Source organism: Parus major, chromosome 5 (genome assembly GCF_001522545.3).
Source record: "Parus major isolate Abel chromosome 5, Parus_major1.1, whole genome shotgun sequence".
NCBI lineage: Eukaryota > Metazoa > Chordata > Aves > Passeriformes > Paridae > Parus > Parus major.
In genome coordinates this window covers 42,686,624-42,693,589 of record NC_031774.1, presented here as the reverse complement: position 1 = coordinate 42,693,589, position 6,966 = coordinate 42,686,624, and the positions used below count along the sequence as shown (strand labels likewise).

The window sequence follows — 6,966 nt, the reverse complement described above, 5'->3', positions numbered from 1 at the left end:
CAGATGGCAGGTGTGGCAGTAAAGAATTTCCTCTATGAACTTAAGCTTTTTTATACCTACTCAGAACTCCTTGCCTTTTAGAAAGCTTGCTTTCTATGCCTTGCTTTCCGTCTCCTTTTTTCATCAATTTACTCTTTAGGACCCCAATACAGTTCTATTATTTATACTACAGTTGAAAAAAAAAAGTACTTCTAGTATTTATCATCATCTCTCATTGCCTTCTTTTCACTAGCTCCTATTGATTTCTGCAATTACAGAGTTTGCAAGTCTGCCACAATTCAAGGCAATGGTGTGGTACTATTCCAGATAGCCAAGGTATCACCAAAAAGTTGCTGTTTTCATTGCATTGTCAAGTTAACATTTCTGTGTTCTACCACTGAAAATTCCAGTTTCTAAATATCATAATGATAGAGGACCTGGCTTCTACTCAAATTGGAGTAATTACTCCTTGACTACTGAAAATTATTCATTTGAATTCTCAGTGGATAAAGGAAATCCCCATCCATTGTTCTGAACAGTGGGCTTAACAATCAACCAGTATAAAATAGCTATTCACTTAAAAATGCCGAAAATCTGGAATATTTTATTGCTGCTGTATTTTTCTCAGTGCTGGTTAATTTCAGACCCATCAGAGACTATAATTCATAGGGAAATGAACTGCTGCTTCCAGTCCATACCTTATAAAATAGTTACATTGCAATTGTCTCCTTTCTGCTGCTTTTATTGAAGACAGAATCCCAGAGGAACTACTCTAAAGAGGCGCTCCTAGGACACAGAAGGGAAGCAGTCAGACCTTTTCCTAGGAAATGGAGTAGATGAACCTAATGTAATTTCTCAAGGTGAGACCTTCTAGACAGATATCAGAATTAAAAATAAAAGCACTGTTGACAATCTAGATACTCATGCTAGAGGTGTCCTCAAGTAGTGAATGCCAATTATTAGCAGCATTTGAATTAACAATGACAATGTCCCAAAGGAGATTTACTTTTTCTCTGTTTCTTTAAATTCAAAATGCCATTCAAGAGATGAACAAAGGGCTTTGTTGGAGAAGAAAACATTTTAAAGAGTACAAAGCAGGTATAAAGAGCTGTGGTTCTCCTAGGATATTTTGTTTGTCAATTCTAAACTCACTCAAGCTCTGAACTTACTCAAGCAAACACTGAAGTCAGACAGTTTTGCCCTTTGACTCTCTGTTTGCCACTTCAGGATTCCAAGCCAGCTCAGATTCCCTTGTACACGAAGGACATTCACTCTCTCAGAGCTCTCACTGGGTGTGCCCTGCTCTACAGAAAGGTTTCTATAATTAATGGGCATCTCCTGTTTAACCACCTTGTCTAATGTAGGGTAACATACTGTAGATTTTTAAGCCTTGAGAACCACATGAGCAGTGTGAATTTGAGGAAGTTAGACACCAGATATCCCAAAAGTCCAGATACCCTCTTGCTTTTACCAGAATAGGCTGCTAGACTGGTTATAATTAGGCAGCACTAATATAATTAATAATTATATTATCTGATATATATTTATATATATATATATATTTCTATTACATGTGTATTTATACTTATATATTTATACAAATGAAGTGTTTATATTATATTTTATATCATTTATAATATATAAACATATTACACAATCTATTAATGGAAAGTTTTGCTTACAATAAATCTTAAAAACAACTAATCTTAGCTACTAATCTTAGCAAGAAAAGTTTTGCTTTGTTGAGAGTTAAAGCAGCATAAAGGTCATTCACAAACAAAATACCATCATACAGGGAAAAGGCCCTTACCGTGAGTCCCTCACTTTTGAATGCTTCTGATTCATGCCAGATCCTTGCTCTCTTAACTGTAATGGAAATTAAGATATTAATTTTTACTGCCACTCTGCATATGTTTTCTCTCATCTGGTGTACTTAATAATAAAAAGGTTTCCCTCAGACATTTCCCATTTGAAAGAAAGAAATGAAGAAAAAATATCCTTTGCCCACTTCAGGATCTTTATCTTTGTTAGCACAACCTTACATTGGCCCCCTGAAGAACATAGGATGGGTTTTATTGTGCCCTCCAGGGCTTCTACATCCCCAGAATCCTAAAGCAATGGCAGTGGCAAGTTGGCACACTGTAGCAGAAATGTCATTTTTTAATTATGTGGTTCTAAGGGAATCTATTATCTACTGCTGAGATGCTGAAATCAGACAATTTATCTCCAAGGCAGGTCTGTCTACAATCTAGAATATATATCTCTTGTCACTGCAGGAAAAAAAAATGAAAGGATGCTTTTATTTCTGGTGCCTTATGTTTATAAATTTATTATTTTAAGTTTTGCAAGCAGATTTGTGGGTGTAGGGTGCTGAGGGGCAGGGTATTAAGTCACATTCTGACTCTTCTCTGGGTTCTCTTGATCTCTCTAGTAGATTGTCTAAGGTCAAAAGGGATCTAGTCCCCCTTCAGTCAGGGTGTCATACCCGTTCAGGGCAGGATGTCATACATGTCCTGAAGGGCTCTTGTGACAACCACAAACTAGCCTGGAAGTCATTGTGCTGAGAGTTCCAGGCACACAAGTGCTGAGAGCACTCTAAAAGTTAACATAAACAAAAAGGCCAGGCACTTTGTTTACCATAATTAACATAAGTACTAACCTCTGCTTGACATTTCAGGGCAGGTATCTGCAACAGTTTGGAAGAACCTTTATTTCTTACACACTAGGTGTTGTCATTTGAATGAATAATGATATATGACACTGAAGTATTTCTCTTTTTTCTCTAAGTAAATCAAAGAGTTTAGTACATGTTGTTTGTATTTTTTAATCTGCAAAATTCATTACACAAGCCACTCCATGAAGCAGGATCTGAGCTGCCAGCAGTTCGTATCTATTAACGAAGAGGTACATTCCAAGTACTTTTAACACAATCCCACTCAGACATATTTTGAATTAATGTATGCTTTCAGTATCCTATAAAAGTTTACAAAAAAGTTGTAGGGGAAAACGGAGAGAAAGAAGTCTCAAATATTCCCTCAAAACTGTAATTCTTGCATTGCCCTCTAGTGCACACGTAACAGCATGACACCCTTTTTATTTTTTTTTTTAAAGTCTTCACACTATAAATTACTAAAATGAGACCTTTAATGTCTTTTGATGGTTTGCTGCATTTAATTTTGACAGAAACATATACAGATATACAGCTTGTTTGAAATACCTTGCCTTCTGGCGAATCTGAGAAACAGTTTGATTCATGTTGCTGGCAGAAATGCAGGCCATGTCTGCATTTCAAAACTAAATAAGCATGATTCCAAAGAATCCAGACCCAAAAAACTTCAGTCATCAAAACCACCTGAAATTAAGCATGTATAAATTGGAGGATACCTATATTCTTTACTATATGAGAACAAAGTAAAGTCTTTAGCAGCATGTCATTAGTCTGCATACACTTTTAAAAGCCAACTGCCTCCCCCACACAGAGAAAGATCAGCATACACAAGAACACTGGAACCTGCACTGTTGTTAAAGTGGACAGAGAATTCACATACCAAGATGAAATCTACCATAAACCATTGTAGAGGTAAACATTTCAGTGACTATGGATTCAAGTAATACCTTGTTACTTAAGTGCTTAGCCAGGAACAATCTCTAAGTTTCAGACCAACCATCTGTGACTTTATGAATAAACTTCGGGGCATATTCAGTACATTTGGAAGAAGTAAATTAAGTATAAATTTCCTCTAGTTTCACATAAATTATCGTGGAAAACCCATTTCTGCCTGTAATAAGAGTCCTAGTAAAAGAAAATATTTTGAGAAATATTTAAGAAAAAAAAAAATTACCAGGTTACAGTAAGGAGTATTTTAGAAAACCTTTTTTACTGTTGTTACCTGCAAAATGCACTATTGCTAAGTTTTGGGTACTACAGTATAGAGAATGCTTTTGCATTTCAGAGTTTTGAGGATCTTATTTCACCAGCTCTTTAGCATGTAGTCCTTAAAAGTATAATATATTTATAAGTTTTTATGTTATGTATCACAAGATCACAGACAAGAAAATTAATTTTCTTCTCCACCTCTGCCTGGAGAAGTTGTGGACTCTTCATCCCTGGAGATGAAGGGAATCCCATCCCTCTAGAGAAGGTTAAGGTGTGATTAGATCTAGATAAGCTCTAGATAAGAGCTGCACAGGGCTCTGAGTAACCTGGTAGCCTGGAAGGTTCCTTGTCCATGGCACAGGGGTTTGAATAGTTGTTACACAGATTCTGTAGAATTATAGAATGATTTGGGTTGGAAGGGACCTCAAAGTTGACCGAGTTACCATTGTGCCACTGACAGAGGCACTTTTCACTAGACCAGGCTTCTCAAAACCCCATCCAAACTGGCCTTTGAACACTTACAGTGATGGGGCATCAACAGCTTTTCTGGGAAACTTGTTCCAGTGCCCACTAGCCTAACACTAAAGAATTTCTTTCTAATATTTACTTTAAATCTACTCTCAGTTTCAAGCTCTGTCCTATCACTACATGCCTTTGTGAAATGTCCCTTTCCAGCTTTTTTGTAGGCCCCATTTAGGTACTGGAAGGTTGCTGTAAGGTCTCCCTGGAGCCTTCTCTTCCTCAGCCTGAACAACCCCAACTCTCTCAGCCCATCTTCACAGGAGACATGCTCCAGTCCTTCGATCATCATCTTGTTCCTCCTCTTGACTTGCTCCAGCAAGGAGGCCCATGTCCATCCAGAGCTGGATGCAGTTACAGGTAGGGTTTCATGAGTGGATAAAGGGGCAGAATCATGTCCTTAGATCTGCTGGTCATGCTTCTTTTGGTGAATCCCAGAATATGGGCCAGATACCATTAAGTATTTTTTCAGATCTCTACAGAGAACATGAGGTGAAATTGCAGCACGTCCCCTTGTCAGAATATCACAGCTTGTGCTTTCACAGCCAAAGTTACACAGTGATCACTATAAAATCTCATAATTTTTCAGATGCTATTCTCTCATGCAACTGTTAAATACTTGAGTATAGAAGACATAGTTGCATCTGTGCAAGCAACACTTTCAGAACAACAAGCACCTGGATAGAATCAAGATTTGAATAGCAGAGGGAAAGAAATGGGACACTATGAAGATACAAGTCTGTAATTGCATTGTGTAAATGGGAAAGCATCTACTATCCTTGTAGCATTAGTGACAGCACAGCTGCTGAAGGAGCTCATCAAATAAATATATTACTGGCCTGTGTCCAGCATGATATGCAGTTTGCTGCTACTGAAGTCAAGAGAAAAAAATTATACACCACTTTAATAATGTCAGACTTTTATTATGGTGTGGCACTGCTATGCTGATAATCTTATTTCTGTATTTGTATAGAAATCTTTATCAAAGACAAGTTCTGGACAACTTTTGAGAATTGATTTTGTTCTTATATCTCCATGAAAATGCAGGATGCAGATGTGCCTGGGTCTACCTCATTGTTTTGTATGAAGCTGTTCCTGTAGTAATAACAGTTCCTACCTCACCAATTTAATTGATTACTGATACTCTTGCTCCTAATGCTGCATGATTTTTTTCTGGACCCATAACCCAGAAATTTTAAAATAATGATAGCAAGGTTAGCATAGTTATAGTTCATCATAATCACTGAATAAAAATAGTCAATTTTTAAATTAATGCTTGAAAGTATGTTGGCATATAGCTGGTTAATGGATCATGAGAGATAATTGAGATTTTGATCAATTTCCCTGTTCACAGCTTTGGAACAAACCTACCAAGAAGCCAGAAATAAAAATCTTAGCATTGTCCTGCCTGCCAGGCACAGCCCTTTAGCCACTGCTGTCTAGCTTTGGATTTTCAGTCCACAAATCTTTTCACAAGGCAGAAAATTGCCATCAAACCAACATGGGACAGGCAAGGGTTTCTTTTTATTTAAAACACCCAAAATTAGCAGTATGTGATAAAACTTTCACTTTGGTTATCATAGAATGACTTTCTTACATTGAAATATATATAACTACTTGTTTAAAAATCTCTCATTCTTTGGGCTTACAATGTCATCCTCACAAAACCAGACTCTAATCACAGTAGATTACCACCAGATTTGTTCCATGCATTTCAGCGTCTCCTTCTTAAGCCTTCCTCTACCACCCCAGGAAAGCAGGGTAAAAACAGAGAGACATCATGACTGGAAAATGGTCCTGACTACAGAGCTGCTATTTGTGTTACGGAGATGCTTAGTTTCACATGCCATTTATGTGGTTTCACCTTCTCTTTCCACATAACACAGTGTTGATTTAGACTGGGGTAGACTTAATTTTCTGCATAGTGGCTAGTATGGGGTTATGCTTTGTAGTTGTGGGGGAAACAGTGTTGAAAATTCAGGGATGTTTTAATCATTGCTGAGCAGGACTTATGGAGCCAAGGTCTTTTCTACTCCCTACACCATCCCACCAAAGAGTAGGCTGGGGGTGCACAAGGAACTGGGAGGAGACACAGCCAAGAAAACTGACCCAAATTGACCAAAGAGATTTTCCAGACCTTATCACATCATGCTTAATGTATAAAGCTGGGGGAAGCACCAAGAAGTGGGGGAAATTTGGAGTGATGGTACCTTCTGAAGTCATCATTACACAGGATGAGGCTCTGCCCTTGCTGGGACAGCTGAACACCTGCCTGACCATGGGAAGTGGTGAATTAATTCCTTGGTTTGCCTTGCTGGAATATGTGGCCTTTGATTTACTTTTTAAACTGTCTTTATCTCAACACTGGAGTTTTCTCACTTTTAGTCTTCTGATTCACTCCCCCATCCCACTGCAGTCAGTGGCTCTGTGGGGCTCAGTTCCTGGCTGGAGTTAAACCATGACATATACAAATAGCAGAAAAGATGTCACTGATTCAAGATATAGCTACTGCTTTCATTACCTTATGCAACTGATTTTCCTCTCTGCTTCAAAGGCCAGTATATTGCATGATCACTGGAAAAATCGTGTCT

General features: G+C 37.9%; 1 long non-coding RNA gene across 1 annotated transcript; it reads right to left on the bottom strand.

Moving 5' to 3' along the window:
- Positions 1-679: 679 nt before the first annotated feature.
- LOC107206430 lies at positions 680-4,076 on the bottom strand. Its single transcript, XR_004497938.1, has 3 exons — positions 3,197-4,076; positions 1,790-1,845; positions 680-765 (listed from the first exon to the last, which is right to left on the bottom strand). It is a non-coding gene; the product is annotated as an uncharacterized LOC107206430 (long non-coding RNA).
- Between the last annotated feature and the right edge of the window lie 2,890 nt (positions 4,077-6,966).